The 17,277-nt window shown below is 42.0% G+C and overlaps 1 pseudogene; it reads left to right on the forward strand.

Moving 5' to 3' along the window:
• Positions 1-3,776: 3,776 nt before the first annotated feature.
• LOC148359286 (histone H2A.Z pseudogene) lies at positions 3,777-4,222 on the forward strand (annotated as a pseudogene).
• The last annotated feature ends 13,055 nt before the right edge of the window (positions 4,223-17,277 follow it).

Consider the following 17,277-nt stretch of genomic DNA (forward strand, 5'->3'; position numbering starts at 1 on the left):
TTTGCATAAAAAAAAAAAAAAATCATAACTTTTGATAGAAATTACCCCGACTCAAGCGATACCTCCTGCCCCAAAGTCCTCTCAAAATTGGCCAATAACAAAAGAATGTTTTTCAGAAAAATAGCACAATTAAATGCATACATGTTAAATTGATTCTAGTTAGTGTCTTGCAAAACTATTTGGCCCCCTTGAACTTTGTGACCCTTTGCCACGTTTCAGACTTCAAACATAAGCATATAAAACTGTAATTTCTTGTGAAGCATCAACAATAAGTGGGACAAAATCATGAAGTGGAATACACTTTATTTGATATTTTAAACTCTTAACAAATAAACGAAGAAGTGGGTGTGCATAATTATTCAGCCCCATTGAGTTAATACTTTGTAGAGCCACCTTTTGCTGCGATTACAGCCGCAAGTAGCTTGGGGTAATGAAATGTATATGCGATATGTAGGTGTGCACATCTAAAATGCCTCGAACAGCAGTTTTTAAGTCTCCGGGTTGAAGTGTTGCCCAGGGTTCAGCAATGTGGTGCTGGCATCAGGTAGCTTCCAAGAAACACCTAGGTTGCCTGCAAAACGGTTGTTGCATGTCTTGAAACCAGGTGTGGGCAATTGTTTCCAGTTGCATTGGGTTAAGAGATTTGGTAGGGGGTCTGGTGCCAAGATGGAAAAAAAAGGTTGATTTTTATTTCTTTTATATACGCTGATAGTTCCAGATACGACACATTGGTAATTCACTCGAAAATAAGCCTATTGCCTATCCGATTCTTCTCATTTGCATTAATAATAATACACATTCAGACATTTACAAATGCATGTTATATTTCATTTTATATTTGTTTAGAGTTTTTCCTTGCCCTAATGTAGGGTTTAGATCAGCGGGTGGTGTAATAATGGTAACAATAATTGAGTCTTCTTGTAATTCAAGGCTATACAAATAAACATGACTTGACTTATCTATGGTCAAGTTATGTTTATTTGTATACATACATTTCATCATATTGTTTTTGATACCGAACTGAAGCAAAATTATATATGAGGGTCCCCGTTTAATGCACGGGCAGCATGGTGGGGCAGTGGTTAGCGTGTGTGCGGCACAGTCCTAAGGTCATGAGATCAAACCTCCTGTGGGGAGTTATTTTATGTTCCCCCCGTGCTTGAGTGAGTTTCCTCCGGGCACTCTAGTTTCCTCCCACATTCCAAAAACATGCATGTCAGGATAATTGGTTGGTCCAAATTGTTCTAGGTGTGAATGAGTTAGTGAATTGTCTGTCTCTGAAAAATACGCAATATAATAAATGATTAAATTCACGACAAAATGGGCAGCACGGCAGCGCAGTTCTGTGGTCATGAGACCAAATTGTCCCTAGGTGTTAATGAGCGAGCGAGTTGTCTGTCCCTGTGTGCCCTGTGGCTGGCAACCAGTTCAGGGTGTCCCCAGCGCACTGCCCGAAGATGGCTGGGATGGGCTCCAGCACCCCCGCGACCATACTGAGGATAAGCGGTGCAGATAATGGATGGATGTTTTATGCACTAAATTTGATAATATTCTCTGTAAAACTCAAAATTTAAACACTAAAGGGTTTCTTTCGCATAAAATTTGAAAAAAATATCTTGATATATAAAATAAATAATAGGGAAAAATGCATGTACAGAAAAATGTCACCAGCTGTTTGGATGTTAGCTTAATATTTGGCGTTGACTTTTTTTACTGATCTGTCCCGCCTGAGAACAAAAAGTTTGGATCCAGCCCCAGTGGCAAAGTGAAGGGTTCTATATTTTCCCCATGTTGAGGTTTTGAGTTTTTCCTTGCCCTCGTGTAGGTTTTACATAAGGGGGTGTAATAATAGCCTGTGGTTTGCAATCATCTGTGGTCTCTGCAGCCCATAAGGGCTGTATAATCATGACTTGACTTGAGTTTGATATGCCTGCTGTAATCCAATTCAAACAACAATACAGTATTGATTAATTGCCACATGGGGGCGTTGTGGCACTTTCCCTTACGTGTCAAAAGAAAGAGCATCTCCATATTGGCGCTCTACCCGTCGTAATTTTGTATTATCGTTTCATTATGAATATTTTAATTGCTAACAGTTGCTAAAACGTGATGGGAAACGGCAACGATTGCGTAGGGATTAGTTCAATTGGAAAGGAGGGTTTTAATCATATCCTTGTCATAATAGCATCTTGTCTCGGTGTCTTTCCGGCTCATTTTTTTTTCATTTTATGCACCACTAACTCATTTTGCAATTTCAACAATAAAACATCACTCTCTCTTTCTCTCTCACTCTCTCGTCTCTCAAGGTCTGACCTAGTTTTGGACAGCCTCCACAAACGCACACATGGAACAGTGTCGTTTTTCAGGCTCGTTTTTCAGGGCGTTTGAAGTTTTATTTCATGTTAATAAAATGTGTGAAATATGTCAAGGTCGTGGCCATAATATCTATAGACCTCGATGCTATAATGCACTTGATCAGACTAAGATGCTGATTCAAAAGTGAGCAGTTTTTAAAAAGATATTGTCTGTTTGCATTCCCTCTGTCCTTTGTTCTTGCAGTGCGTGATGCAAAGCACTACTGGCATGTTGCCTTAGACCACGCGCGCACAAACACACATATTTTGTGTGTGCACGCCGCCCGCAGCACATCCTTAAATCAAATGTTTATTATGTAATATTTCAATGCGTTGTTTCCTGAAAACTAGGGTGGGGTGGTGGGGGTAGATTTAGGGCTTGACCCACAAGGTTGCTGTGCCTTGTTCTTGCCTGGCGTAAGTACTATCCAAAACAGGATACCTCTTTTTGACCCAAAGAGCCATAAAAGCAAAAAATGTTTTAAAAATAAATTGAGAGAGCTGCATCATATCTTTTCAGACAAAATTGAAAAAACACTCTCTCTAGAAAAAAGCTAATTCTGCAGCACATTTTATTTCACTGTGTGTCAATTGATGATTTAATCAAATGTATGAAATGATAATAATGCCAAATCCTGTGTCCCAAATCACTGTATATATGCCATTTACAATTTGTCTTCCACCTACAGTTAAGAGTGTTGAGGCAATTTTTTTCCATGAAATTTGTCCTTAATAACGGTTTCAAAACAATGTGTATGTAAAGTTCTTTTGTAAAAATGTCACAAATTACTGCAAACGATCAGCATATCGTCATATTCATTTTCGTTGTAGACTGCAATGAGCGAGAGAGAGAGAGAGAGAGAGAGAGAGAGAAAGAGAGAAGGAAGTGCCTTGCGCTGTGTGCAGGGATCCGCCCACTTGTACTGCTCACCCAATCAAAGTCGTTTGCCAGCGTTTTTATTTATCAGTTAAATGGTTTCTTATCGAACTTCTGCATTAGGTTGCTTCGGCTTGATATGGACCGAAATCAGGATGAAATCACTTGACTTTGGAACGCCACAGACAGATGTGCAATATTTACATTTTAATTCGGAGCCATACGTACTCATGAAAAGAGCCATACATGGCCCCCAAGCTATAGGTTCCCTACCCCTGATCTAAAAGCATTCTTTCACACATTATCTAGTTTGAACCAGTTAAGACCATTGAGTCTCACATACGCACATTGGTGAGGCAGAGTCGCCCAGACCCTGATTGGAGTAGCAGCTAAAACAATACAATGGTACGTGTTCTTGCGAGTTTTGTTGGTTACAGCATCGTGCGCATTGTTCAAATTTCTTGCGTATCAAGTGGATTTTAACGAAATGATTAAAGACTAATAGTTTGTGGGCAGTTCTAACCTTACATCAATGTACTGCATCGCTGTGAGTGGCTTTTTTTAAATTAGCTTTTGTGCGGCCCCAAATTATTCGAAGGTGTAAACATGGCTGGCGGCAAGGCAGGCAAAGACTCCGGAAAAACCAAAACCAAGGCGATTTCGCCCTATCAGCGAGCCGGATTGCAGTTCCCAGTGGGAAGGATTCACAGACATCTCAAGTCCAGGACCACGAGTCATGGCAGGGTGGGAGCCACTGCAGCGGTCTGCAGCGCAGCTATCCTCGAGTATCTCACTGTTCTGGAGCTTGCTGGAAACGCTTCCAAACTTGAAAGTGAAGCGTATCACGCCTCGCCACTTGCAGCTTGCCATCCGAGGAGACGAAGAATTGGATTCCCTTATCAAGGCCACAATTACTGGCGTAGGTGTGATCTCCCACATCCACAAATCTCTGATCGGAAAGAAGGGTCAGCAGAAGACCGTATAATGGGGTTCTGGGGGTGCAAGTTCCCTGGAAGACGGGCCATTTCAGGACGCTGGCTACATCGCGCAGTTTTTCAATGTCTTTTGTGTAGAACACCTGTAGTAGTCTGTATGGGTTAAACTTACATCTACTCACCTGGGGGTATTTTATGAAAAAAAAAAAAGTGGCTTCAAAGAAGCTTTTTTTCCCCCCTCCCTTTCTTTTCTTGGTGTTGCAGTTCCAATGATTTTGCTTTGTGTGGCATTTCCTTTTCAAAGTCGTTTAATAAAGTTACGGGCCAAGTGCATCTGTACTGGGCTCATAAAGGAGTTCCTTCAAAAAAAAAAAAAAAAAGAAGAAAAATAAAGACTAATAGGTGTGCTCTCGTCCCCCCCAAAAGCATCTAAGTCAACAGCTATAAAACACAACTACCTGATCTTTAAAAAAAAACAATGTTTGGTACGTTTGTAAAGTAATAAGTTATAGTTACTCAATACTTCTTCCAAAAAGTATTAAATTGGGTAACTGAATTACTCTATACTAAAAGTAACTAATTACCAGGGAAAGTAACTATTTCCATTACTTTAAAAAGAATTTGAAATTATCTGAGCTAATACGAAACACCGAGGTGACGTCTTTGACCGAAGTATATTTGAAGAGATGGAAATTCCGACTATTTTTAGAAAAAAGTTTTTTTTGCGGTTTGGCTCACTCAAAAGAGCCGGCTTTTTCAGCTCCCAAACAGCTCTTCAGGTTGTTTTTGTTGCTTTAATCCCTGGATTACCAATTATTAGGAACCATTATGCAAAGGATGACATAAAAAGGGGGGGAGGCGAAAATGAAAACCAAAAATGGAAAAACATATAAAAAAAGAAAAAGGAATAAACGTAACTATTTAATATAAACAGATTAACACTGAAAAACACAGGTAATATAATGAAAATTTTAATAAATCTACAAAACAAGATGAAATACATAACAATTTTAACCTTTTTAATGCTCAATAAATTTAAAATCAACAACGATGAATCCTCCAAAAATTCAAATTGACCAATCACAAGAGAAAAAAGGCATCTTGTAGAGAACGAGCTGTTGATTGGTGGGGAGCCAGCTTCCTTCGATCACTACCTAGCTAATAGAGACGTTTTCTTTGCGGACGACACGAGTCAGGGTGCTCTCAGGTATAGGGCTCACATTTTTCACAAATCAGCCCTCATCCCCTTTTCTTTCGTTACATTAGTAAATACTGTATTCATAATCATTATTTAACAATATGGTAGTGGCTTTGAATGGTGAAATGATCCGAAAAACATAACGTAAACAACTCAGAGGAGAGTGGAAAACTACGCCGCTGAAAACGGCATCAGGTGTGCAGGAACATGCCACTAATGTCGTTCCGTGGCCAAACTAACACACCACTTTTGACCGTCGGTAACGGCAGAAAAAATGAGTACCGTATTTTCCGCACTATAAGGCGCACCTAAAAGTCTTAATTTTTTTCAAAAGCTGACCATGCGCCTTATAATACAGTGCGCCTTATATATGGCTCAATATTAAATTCGCAAGGTCTCGCAACTTACGCAACAGCCGCCGACTCAATTTTCCCACGAACGTGGAGTAGTCCGCGGTGTATGCTGGGATTTATATACCGGCGTTTCATTGGCTAACCAATGTGTCAATCATTATTTGAATCGATCGCTATTGGCTAAAGTTATTCGGAGCCTCGGATTTGTCACGAGGCGTGGTGTCGTGGAAGGGAAGACCGGACCAGAAAAAGGCAGGAGGCATGAAGGGAGAACTCAAATGCGTTGACGATCCATAAGATTTATTTTACAAAATAAAAGTCGCCCAATACTCCGGGGCAAAACAGAACAACACAGAGTTCTTCCGGCACGAACTCAACAGGACAAGGCATAACAGACTAAACCAGGACAAGCATAACAGCCCGGGACTGTGAAGAATGAGTAGTAATGAACCCGCAACCGCAGAGCCCACCATGCAGCCTTAAATACAGACCCACCATTAGTGAAAATGCTTTCAGCTGTTGCCCAGGGGGCGGGGCAGACTGGTCACCAAGGCGACCGTGACAGAGCCCCCCTCTTAAGGGACAGCTCCCGAGGTCCCAAAAAAGAAAAAATTACAACCTCACGCCCCGGAATGGTTCGACGCTCACGATTGGGGCAACCCCGCTCCCTCCTCCGAACACGCAGGAACGGGGAGAGGCAGGCGCCATCTGCGTCGGGCGGATCGGAATCGGCGCTCGGCAGGGGGGGGGTCCGGCGGGCAAGCTGGACAGGGGATAACAGACAGGCAGAACCGACGAGAACAGGACAGGCAAAATCAGAGCAGAATCAGAACAGGTAAACAGGACAGGCAAAATCAGAACAGGTAAACAGGACAGGCCTCTACAGAAGAGTCGCACTCAGGTCAGGCCTCTACAGAAGAGTCGCACTCAGGTCAGGCCTCTACAGAAGAGTCGCACTCAGGTCAGGCCGATGCAGAAGAGTCGCACTCAGGGGGTTCAGATTCAGAAGAGTCGCACTCAGGGGGTTCAGATTCAGAAGAGTCGCACTCAGGGGGTTCAGATTCAGAAGAGTCGCACTCAGGGGGTTCAGATTCAGAAGAGTCAGACTCAGGGGGGATCAGATTCAGAAGAGTCAGACTCAGGGGGGATCAGATTCAGAAGAGTCAGACTCAGGGGGGAACAGATTCAGAACAGACAAGACAGGACAGGAAAGACTGAACAAAATCAGTACAGGGGGAGTCGAACAGGCAGGCATGGGAGTCGAACAGGCAGGCATGGGAGTCGAACAGGCAGGCATGGGAGTCGAACAGGCAGGCATGGGAGTCGAACAGGCAGCATGGGAGTCGAACAGGCAGGCTTGGGAGTCGAACAGGCAGGCTTGGGAGTCGAACAGGCAGGCTTGGGAGTCGGAGTCGGGCTGGCACGCAGGGGAGACGGAATAGCAGGCAATCGGCACGGGAGTCGGGCAGGCAGGCATGAGAGTCGAACAGGCAGGCGTCAATTCCTCCCGTGAGTCGATTCGAGGCACAGCAAGGGCCACGACGGGCGGGGCCGTGGTTCGAACGAGCAGGGAAGGCCAACTCAGTAGGCGCCTGCCGAACTGCGCTCTCCAGCTCTCCCCAAGTCGCGCTGGGATCGTTCGCTGAGTTCTCTTTGTTGGCGGGTTCATTCTGTCACGAGGCGTGGTGTCGTGGAAGGGAAGACCGGACCAGAAAAAGGCAGGAGGCATGAAGGGAGAACTCAAATGCGTTGACGATCCATAAGATTTATTTTACAAAATAAAAGTCGCCCAATACTCCGGGGCAAAACAGAACAACACAGAGTTCTTCCGGCACGAACTCAACAGGACAAGGCATAACAGACTAAACCAGGACAAGCATAACAGCCCGGGACTGTGAAGAATGAGTAGTAATGAACCCGCAACCGCAGAGCCCACCATGCAGCCTTAAATACAGACCCACCATTAGTGAAAATGCTTTCAGCTGTTGCCCAGGGGGCGGGGCAGACTGGTCACCAAGGCGACCGTGACAGGATTGGCTAGAGGGCCAAAACAAACCCTGCAATTGGCCGAAAAAGATGTGTCAATCATCCGTTAAATCGATCGCTATTGGCTGAAGTTATTCGGAGCCTCGGATACGCTAGAGGGCCAAAACAAACCCTGCAATTGGCCGAAAAAGATGTGTCAATCATCCGTTACATCGATCGCTATTGGCTGAAGTTATTCGGAGCCTCGGATACGCTAGAGGGCCAAAACAAACCCTGCAATTGGCCGAAAAAGATGACTGAATAGCAAGCTTGCTAAAGTACGCCATAAAGAAACATGTTTCATTAGTCTGTATTTGTAAACATTTTACTCTCCTGGATTTACTACACTCACGGTTGTAAGAAGACCATGATTGCGTATCATTATTGAACGTGAGAACTTAGGTGAGTTATGCGGCTTTATATTTTCCCGGTATCTTGTTTTAGAACGATCTTGATGTTGCTGTGATGAGTTGAGTGAATTAAACTCAATTCCAAGTGTTTATTGTCATATGCACAGTAAAGTTGCAAGCAAAAAAGAAAATAGAAAGTAAGGAATGGTTGGCATTTCTTTCTTGATATTTGAAATGACGCATTTAAGTGACATCGTACGGACACCGCATCCGCACGTGTCTACGACACGTATTTGTTTCTTTGCAAGCTTTGGGAATGTTAAGGGGGTAATCAGATTGACTGAATCATCTGACTGTTGTCGACGTTCCCATTGTAGCGCCTTATAATCCGGTGTGCCTTATCTATGGAAGATATATGACCAAAACTATTTTTTGGGGGTGCGCCCTATAACCCGGTGCGCCCTGTAGTGCGGAAAATACGGTAGTATGATTACCCTATTAATGAAAAACAAAAGCAGTTATGTAACGGCATTATTCCCAACACTGTTGAAAACATATTCAAACAATAATTCAACATAGTGTAAGAGAAATTAAGGTTTAAATATTCCTATTATACTCTTATATTTTTATACACTCTTATATTCTTATATTTTTGTACTCTTATATCTTTATTTTTATTGTATGCTCAATAAGTGTATGGTTTTACGCTTTCGCAAAGACCTTCAAGGTAAGGAGATAAGTTCTCAGGCACCAAGGGATGTGCCTCTGATTTTAAAGCTACAACTTGAAGGCCACTGTGAGGCCTGAGAGCCAGTTAATCAAGATGGCGTTGACTCCCACATTCCAAGCCGCTCGAGAGCTTGCTTTTCTTCTCACAGAGACACATTGTGTTTACAAAATTTCACTATCCCTATTGCTCATTTTGTCATGATTGCTGATTCGGGGCACCTATGACTGCCCCGTTGGCGCCAACAGCCCTGAGCGCTGATTGGTTCCTGACTCCTTTTAAACCCCCGGCTTAGAGGAAGCTGTCAGACCGTCCTGCGAACCTACGCTTTCAACTAAGCTAGCTTTGTACCTTCCGACAATCTCCTGCCCTGTTTTCTCCTTCCTGATACCTGTTGCCGACCTGTTTTTGGACCCGTTTCTGCCCTATTCTTCCGTCCCGGTTATCGACCTGTTTTGCCCTGTTACTTGCCTGATACCTATTGCCGACCTCTTTTCTGGACTCGTTACTGCCCTTGCTCTCCCATCACGGCTATCGACCAATTTTCCGGCTGCCTACGACTATCCTCACTCGACACGGAAGTTCCACTTCCGCTGTCCTGCGTTCAGCTACCCGTGTCCGATGATCATCGGCTCGTGGAAGCAAGCACTGCTCCCTTTCTCAATAAAACTGAGTAAAAACGAATGCTATTGGGTCCTGTCTCCGTTTCTGGCTTGTGACACATTTATTATACTTGCACGCTAACATTATACTTTGCATTTAAATATGTGATTCCTATCCTATTCTTGTGTTTTCCAAAAAATGAGCCTTCTGAAAGAGGAGTAGTGTGTTCCTCCTTAAGCCGATACTGGAAGCACGCACCTCCGATGGAAGGGCCTATCAAAAACCTAAATTTCCGAATCAGAGTGGGTTATATTCTTCTTTCTACTAAAATCTCAAGTTTTAACCTTGACAATAGAAAACAACAATAATTACACGAATAAGATTATATTAATAAAATGAAATGCGGGTTTATTATAAGGGCCATAAGAAATGTGTGAGCGTTCTGCGGAGAAAAGTTGTGCGGTTGCAAAAAGAAGTCGCAAAGATTGCATATCTGTCAACTTATACATTTTCCTCGTATTTTAAAGTTTTTTGATCATTTCACAATGTGCACGGTGTGTAACATTTCTTTTATAGGACACCTTTTTTTTAGAAAAAGAGCCATCTTGTTTTCCCTATCTTGGCTTTAATGGGGATTGCAGATTGTTTCGGTCACTGGTATTATCGCTTAAGGAGGATTTGTAATCATTATTAACTTAATGTACACTTAAATTAACCGTAACTTTAAACGAACGTACACACAAAATATTTTTACATTACAAGTCATTTTTATTCTTCTTTGCTTGTATTAGCTTGAATGCACAAACTGAAACCATCAGAAATTGGTGGTGAGCGGTCACAAGAGGTCGTCTCTGGGACTGCTCGTGAACTGGATTTTCTTTTGTATAGCGAGGTGGATTTTCGTTAAAAATAAAAAACTAATAAATCTTGTATTTAGAGGGGCTTGTATGAAGAGGTACCACTGTACTTGGGGCCAGCATGTGGGGCCAGTGACGTCACACAAAGACGCCACAGTTGCTGCACCCACCAACACCACACATTCTGAGTGAGACGTTTGGCCCATCTGGTCAATCATTTCTCAAGGCGAAGCATCAACAGTAAAACGTGCTGCTGGGCACGTGCGATATAGTCATGCTGCTCGACCACTAACGTTTAATGACGCACTGGTTCCTGGTCTGACTTTGATTCAGTGGGACAAGGAACGAGGTTTGATTTATTAGTATTATGAAGTGAAGTGCGCTCAAGAGAGGAAGGTGAGGCAGTATATTAATACACACGTGCATCAGAAGGCTTTGAGGGCAAAGTGCACTGCAAGGGGCTGCAGCAGTCAATGCCGAGGTCGAACACATCTCATAGAGCAGGATGGCGCTTTACACCGACCACGACGGCGACCAGATGATGAAGGGGGCTGTATTTGAGTCTGGTGAGGAGACTTCTGAGCGAGCGAATTGTCTGTCCCTGTGTGCCCTGCGACTGGCTGGCAACAAGTTCAGGGTGTCCCCTGCCCACTGCCCGAAGATGGCTGGGATGGGCTCCAGCACCCTCGCGACCCTACTGAGGATAAGCAGTACAGATTATGGATGGATGGATGGATGGATGAGTGTAAGGAACATAATTCTCTAGCTTCGTAGCAGAGGGCAATAGCGAGACCAAAGACTCTGATTTGGCGCACACCTCAGTCTGAAAGAATAGCATTAGTGATAATATTAGCAAGGTGACAGCACGTCAAGACGTACAGTACATTTTTTTCTTGTTGCATGGACTTTATTTTCTTGAAGGAGCAATACGGAATTTGGAACTTTTTACTTCGTAATCGCCATCTTCTGGCTTGAGTCATCTTTGCAGCCTTCGTCAAGCTCCTCATGTTGGGCATGCAAGTATGTGCATTTTTTGGAAGTGCTCGGATAAAATTTTCTTTTTTTAATCTTTCTTGGGGTTTGGGTTGGCGTTCTGAGTTTAGAAACACACATTTTCTTACTTTAACCAATTTCATGTATGTTTTTTTGTGGTTTTGACATTGACAGAGGTAATGTATCCACACCAATAGCGAACAATCATGTTTTTGTTCCCACCAATATTATATGATCACCTAATAAAGGCGCTATATGTCACTATCAATTCCAAGACTAAACCTATGCACTTGAGTAAATATAAGTAAATGAAACTGTCAGGACCAGAACGGAAAGAAGATCCAATTGCATGATGTTTACCACAAGTTTTATTGAAAGAAAGAGGAAGGGCTGCGCCCACGATCCGGCGTTCGCTGTACGCGGGAGGCAAGTCGCTCTCGGAATCGGCCGGTAATCGAACACGTAAGTGGATCTTCCATAGCGAGAGATAGCGGTGTCAGGGATGGAAAAACTGGTCGGTAGCCGGGATTGAGAGCAAAACGTGGTCAGGGTTGTAAACGAGTTGTAAGCCAGAACGGGAGAGTAAACGTAGTCGGGGACAAAAGTAGGTTGTAAGCCGGGACGGGAGAGCAAACGTGGTCAGGATCAAAACAGGTCATAGCCGGGAGAGAAAAACGGGACAGGTGGGAGTCAGGGTCGAAAAAGGCTCGCCTAGTATACACTGAGGTTCGCAGGTGAACTGACAACAGGGGACTAAGAGGACTGGGTTCAAATAGTGACAGAACCCGCGGCGGTTGGCACCAAATGAACGGGCACAGGTGCTTCACATCAGCAATCATGACAGAAACACTTCATGCTACACTTTAAATTGTGGCTCTATTCTTCTGGCAATAAAATGACAAATAAAATGTAGGTTTATCTATTTATAAATCTGACTGTGCCTAACGTAACATGAACCTCACAGCACACTACTGGTATTGTGTGCATAGTATTACTTAATATTTCCCTGTATTTTATATTCACTTCTGACTGGTAGAATTTAGCTTGTTATAAATAAACAACACGATGTTTGCTGGTGAAACACAATACATCCCAATTTTCAAAAAGAACAAAAAAAGTTGGATGGCTTCGTTCTTGAACAATACCATTTTTAGTGGTCTTCAGCACGGTGTTTTAAACAAAGTTGGACGAGTGCGGGTAGTTAGTTTGGTAAATAAAGAAAATAAGAGTGTCCTGATCAAAACTCAATATTTGTTACCACATTATAGAAGTTCATCATGCTAACCTGGATTTAACCCAATATTATTGTGATGATTACACTGTGTAATATTTGACCACTAGGTGTCGCTGTATTGTGTAGTCAAACCAAAACCGAGTGCTAAAAGCACAAGGAACAATACCAACTACGGAGACTCAAAGCGCACATTTTTTCTTCTCATTTTTTTGCCAGACCTTTCACAAGATTTTTGGTCTAGGTTTTAGATCAGGGGGATGGTGTCATAATACTCTGTGGTTTGCAATAATCTGTGATCTGTGCATCCCTTTGAGACTCTGTGATTGAGGGCTATACAAATAAACATGACTTGACTTGCCTTGACAATCTGACAGACAAGCCATGGACTTTTTTCCATAATGGAGGATTCCCTATATGCTATTACTGAAAAGGATCAGCACATAGACATCAAAATTAAGACAGTAAATAAATTGACGATGAATAAGATGTAGGTTCATTTATTTGTAAATCTAACTGTGCCTCTCAGGACATGAACCTCATTGCACATCACTGAAGTTTACATTTCCAGACGAGAATTTTGTGTAATATCTCTTAGTTTGCAGCCTGGTCATCCTGGATGGGTGATTACCTGATGTCTGTCCCCTTCTCAAGGTTTTTTTTTAATTTTCTTCATGCCTGAGTTATTTGCACTCATGTAGGTTTAAGAGTAGGGGATGTTATCGCGTTGGTCTAGCAGCCCTTTAATACCCTGTTGTGATTAAGGCCCACACAAATAAATGTGACTTGACTTGCAAAAGGTTAAATGTTGTCATAGCCACAAAACATTTCCAAATTTTCAAGGTAATGTAATAATCAAATTTGATAGAGTGTGGATCTATCAAAAGTTAAGAAACTCACTCAATGAAAAACCTTTTGTTGTGTATATTTCATCAAGATCCGGCGTTTGAACCTGGACCTCCATGAGCCTGTTTGCTTTGGACCTCCAGAGAGCCGCCACGAGCTCCACTTACAGGAGGCACAGAGGGAGCCTGCTGCTCGAGCTTCTCTTGGGCGCTCTCTGGTGGCCAAATAAATGCCTTGTAGGTTTGGAGGAACCTGCTGCTTACTACCATGGTGCCCCTTCTGACCAAAAATGGCGAAATTACAAGTGCTTTAAATTGAATGGACGAACTCGGAAATGTCTTCAGCACATTGAAAACCTATTTTTAGGGGTGAAAGCTTGTGAACTTGGATGCTAAATTACCTAATAATAACTGAAATAGTACATAACAGCAGGTTTGGGATTGACATATGGGATAAAAGTAAAATATGAATCGCCCTCAATCTGTTACCTTGTCATCACCAGTGTTGCAAACTCCTGGATTAATGTGATTTTTTTATTATATCACAGACGTTATATATTTATCAATATACATTTCTCTGCTCCAAAGTAAGTTATACCTGAGAGGCAACTTATTGGCATGTGGGCGGAAAACCACGCAGGTATAGGAAGGCCAGTAGCTGGACTTGAACCCGGGACCTCTGAGCTGTATGTCCGACTTACTAGCCACCTACCTGCCATGCCCTCATTAGATTAAAAAAACAACGGTAAACTAAGGCAGTGGTCCTCAATCTTCTCTGGACCACAGACCACTTTAAGGTCTGACTATATTCTCATGCCCCAGCCCAGTAGTAAAAAATGGTAATAACAACAATAACGATAAAATAGACGATGGTAATACTAATAATAACAATAATAAAAATTGGACCAAAGCCAGGATGCAATCACTAACCACTACAGAGCTAAGGGCAATAAGACAAAGCATTCGATTTTATCTTATCATCACACTATTTTTACGTATGGTCCCACGTTGTACAACGTATTTTCGGCTGAACTCTTTCCCATAATGTACCTTTCCAACATTGTACAATGTGGCACGGTGAGTAAAGATCATAGGAAGATGAGATCAAATCCAATGCATTTTCCATTGTCAACTACGATCCTAATAGTTAAGTGGTTATAATTCGGTGATTTGAATGCCGTGACCCAGGTAAGCGTCCCATTGATTCCAATGATAAGCGAATAAGGTAATTATTATTTGTCGGCTGAACAATTACTGTTTAATTACGGTTATATACTAATGTAAAATCCTGTAGAACACACACCTGAACTTTCTGCTTTTTTGGGGCGGGCAAAAATAAATACACGAATACTTGAATAAATATGGTTTAGGCCCACAGCCCAGTACCAGTCTGAGGCTCAGTGGTTGCCGACCACCGCACTAAAACACAAATATCTAAAACAAAAAACTTCTAAACAACAATAACAAAATGTTTCTTTTATTTATCCATTCCTCTGTCTCTGGCAACACATGTTGATTTTCTAGGAAATACGGTATATTTTAAACTAGCATCAGGAATACTCAAAAAATATTACAAAAATACGGAAATACTAAAAAAATACTAGAAAATGTTACCACAGAAATACTATAAACATCCTACTACACGAAATACTACAAAAACAGAACTACATTAATACTACAAAACAAAATATATAACAACTTGCTTAAAACAAGGCCCCAATATATTATTTTGCTTTAATGAATATTTGAAAAGTGAATATTTGAAATGCAATTTCAAAAAAACTAAAATAGATAAAACGCAAAACATTGGTACACCCCTGCTATATCCTGATTATAAAAGGCCACATGGAGGCAGTACTGGTATCGGTCACTTTTGAAAGTATACATTTGATCTTAAAAAAAAACGTTGAAGAAAATGGTGGCCGGACAATTATTATAAACATTCATTTTATGTTTTTTTTGCACAACTAGAGCAACTTGGTGTAATCAACCTACTAGTGGATCCTTCCATCAAACAGATTTTGCCTGCAGTATTTGATTCTTGGCGTATTTTTAATAAACAAACCTAAAATCATTGTTTTTTCTCCTCAGACCTTCTGCATATAATCAAAACAATCCTGGAGTTTGAAATGGGGTGGGTTGGGGCTCTGCTTAATCGTATTTTTAAAACACTAGCTACGGCCCTGCCATACAGTTAAGCGAGAGGAACAAAGGATCCTCTCATTTTAGTCTCGGAGCTTTTATACTGACTGTCTCCAACTTTGAATCAGAAAGCTTCATTTGCTCTTTCTCACGCCGAGGTGATTACTTAAAAAGAGGAAGAGAAGAATATGAAAAGAAAAAAATCCCCTTTATGCCAGTAAATGTGAGGTGACTCATCAGACTATTAGGGTGTAATATTCACAGAGTTCAGAACAAGGTTGGGGATGAAGGTACAACCATTTAACTGTATTTGATTACATCCGAAGCTAGCTTTCTTCCACCCTGGACAGACTTTATCCTTTTTTTGCTCCAGTTTGTGGCTGTCTTGTGCACAGCGTGCGTATTTGCCTCCCTCCTTTTCTCGTTTCTCGCTGTCAGTTTGTAGTGATGGGAAATCCGGCGGTTTTTGGCGAACTGGCTCTCTCGGGTCAGCTCACTGAAAAGAGTCGGCTCTTTAGCTCCAAAATGGCTTTTCAGATTTTTGCGTTTTTTTAATGCTATATTACCAACAATTTAGTATATTATAATAGCCTTCATTGTTTCAATATACTGTGAATCTTTACTTAGTTCAAACTATCAATTAGTTTATACCAAGAAAACAACACAGGGATCATACCAGTCATATTAACCAGAGAGATAGAAAGGAAAAGAGTGTGAGAAAGAGAGAGAACACATTTAGAGAGGGAAGAGACAGGGAAAAGGGGGAGAGGGAGAGCTCAGAGAGAGGGAGAGAAAGAGAGAGAGAAAAATGGAGAAAGAGTATAAAACATATAAAAGGTGAGAAAGAAAGAGAGGAATTGGAGAGAGAGAGAGAGAGAGAGAGAGAGAGAGAGAGAGAGAGAGAGAGGGGGGAAGAGAGAGAGATTTAGAGAGGGAAGAGAGAGAGAGATATGAATATAGATTTAGAGAGGTAAGAGAGAGAGAAAGAGGGGGGAGCACATAGAGAGGAAGAGAAAGAGTGAAAAAATAGAAAAGGAGAATAACATAAAAAGTGAGAAAGAAAGAGGGGAATTGGGGGGGAGAGTAGACGAGACAGAAGAAAAAGAGAGAAAAAGAGGAAGACAAAAAGACTGAGAGAAAAAAAGAGAATGAGAGAGAGGGGGGGGGGGTAAAAAAGAGTGACCGAGAGAAACTGAATGGCTTGGTCAGAGAAAGAGAGAACAAGAGAGTGAAAAAGACAAAAAAGTGAGAGAAAAAAAGAGACAGAAAAAATAGATAGAAAGAATGAGATAGAGATATATTGAGATATAGAGAGAAAAGGGACAGAAGATAAAAAGACGGATGAAATAGACAAAGAGAGAAAGATATATCAAAAAGATAATTGAAGAGAGAGAACAAGAGTAAGAAAGTAACAAAAATGAAGATAAAATGAGAAAGAAGGAAATAGATGGAGAGAAAAAGAAAGAAAGAGAGAGCGCTTTTGGACAGAGGCCGGCTCCTTACCATTAGAGATTTTAATAGGGAGCCGGCTCTTATTGTTAACCTCAAACAGCCAGCTCTTAGAGCCGCGTCGTTCGCGAGCGACCCATCACTGTCAGCTTGCCTCGACCACGTAGCAGATTCCTGGCAGAGGCAGCAGCTTGTGTCTACCCTCTCTCTCTCTCTCTCTCTCTCTCTCTCTCTCTCTCTCTCTCTCTCTCTCTCTCTCTCTCTCTCTCCCACTCCTCACTCGCTACCGTCTGCGTGGCACGCGCACACGCACACTCTTAGCACTTGCCCATGTAGAA

This window comes from Urocampus carinirostris, chromosome 9, assembly GCF_059441175.1.
Source record: "Urocampus carinirostris isolate Australia breed hairy pipefish chromosome 9, RoL_Ucar_1.0, whole genome shotgun sequence".
In the NCBI taxonomy this organism is placed as follows: Eukaryota; Metazoa; Chordata; class Actinopteri; order Syngnathiformes; family Syngnathidae; genus Urocampus; species Urocampus carinirostris.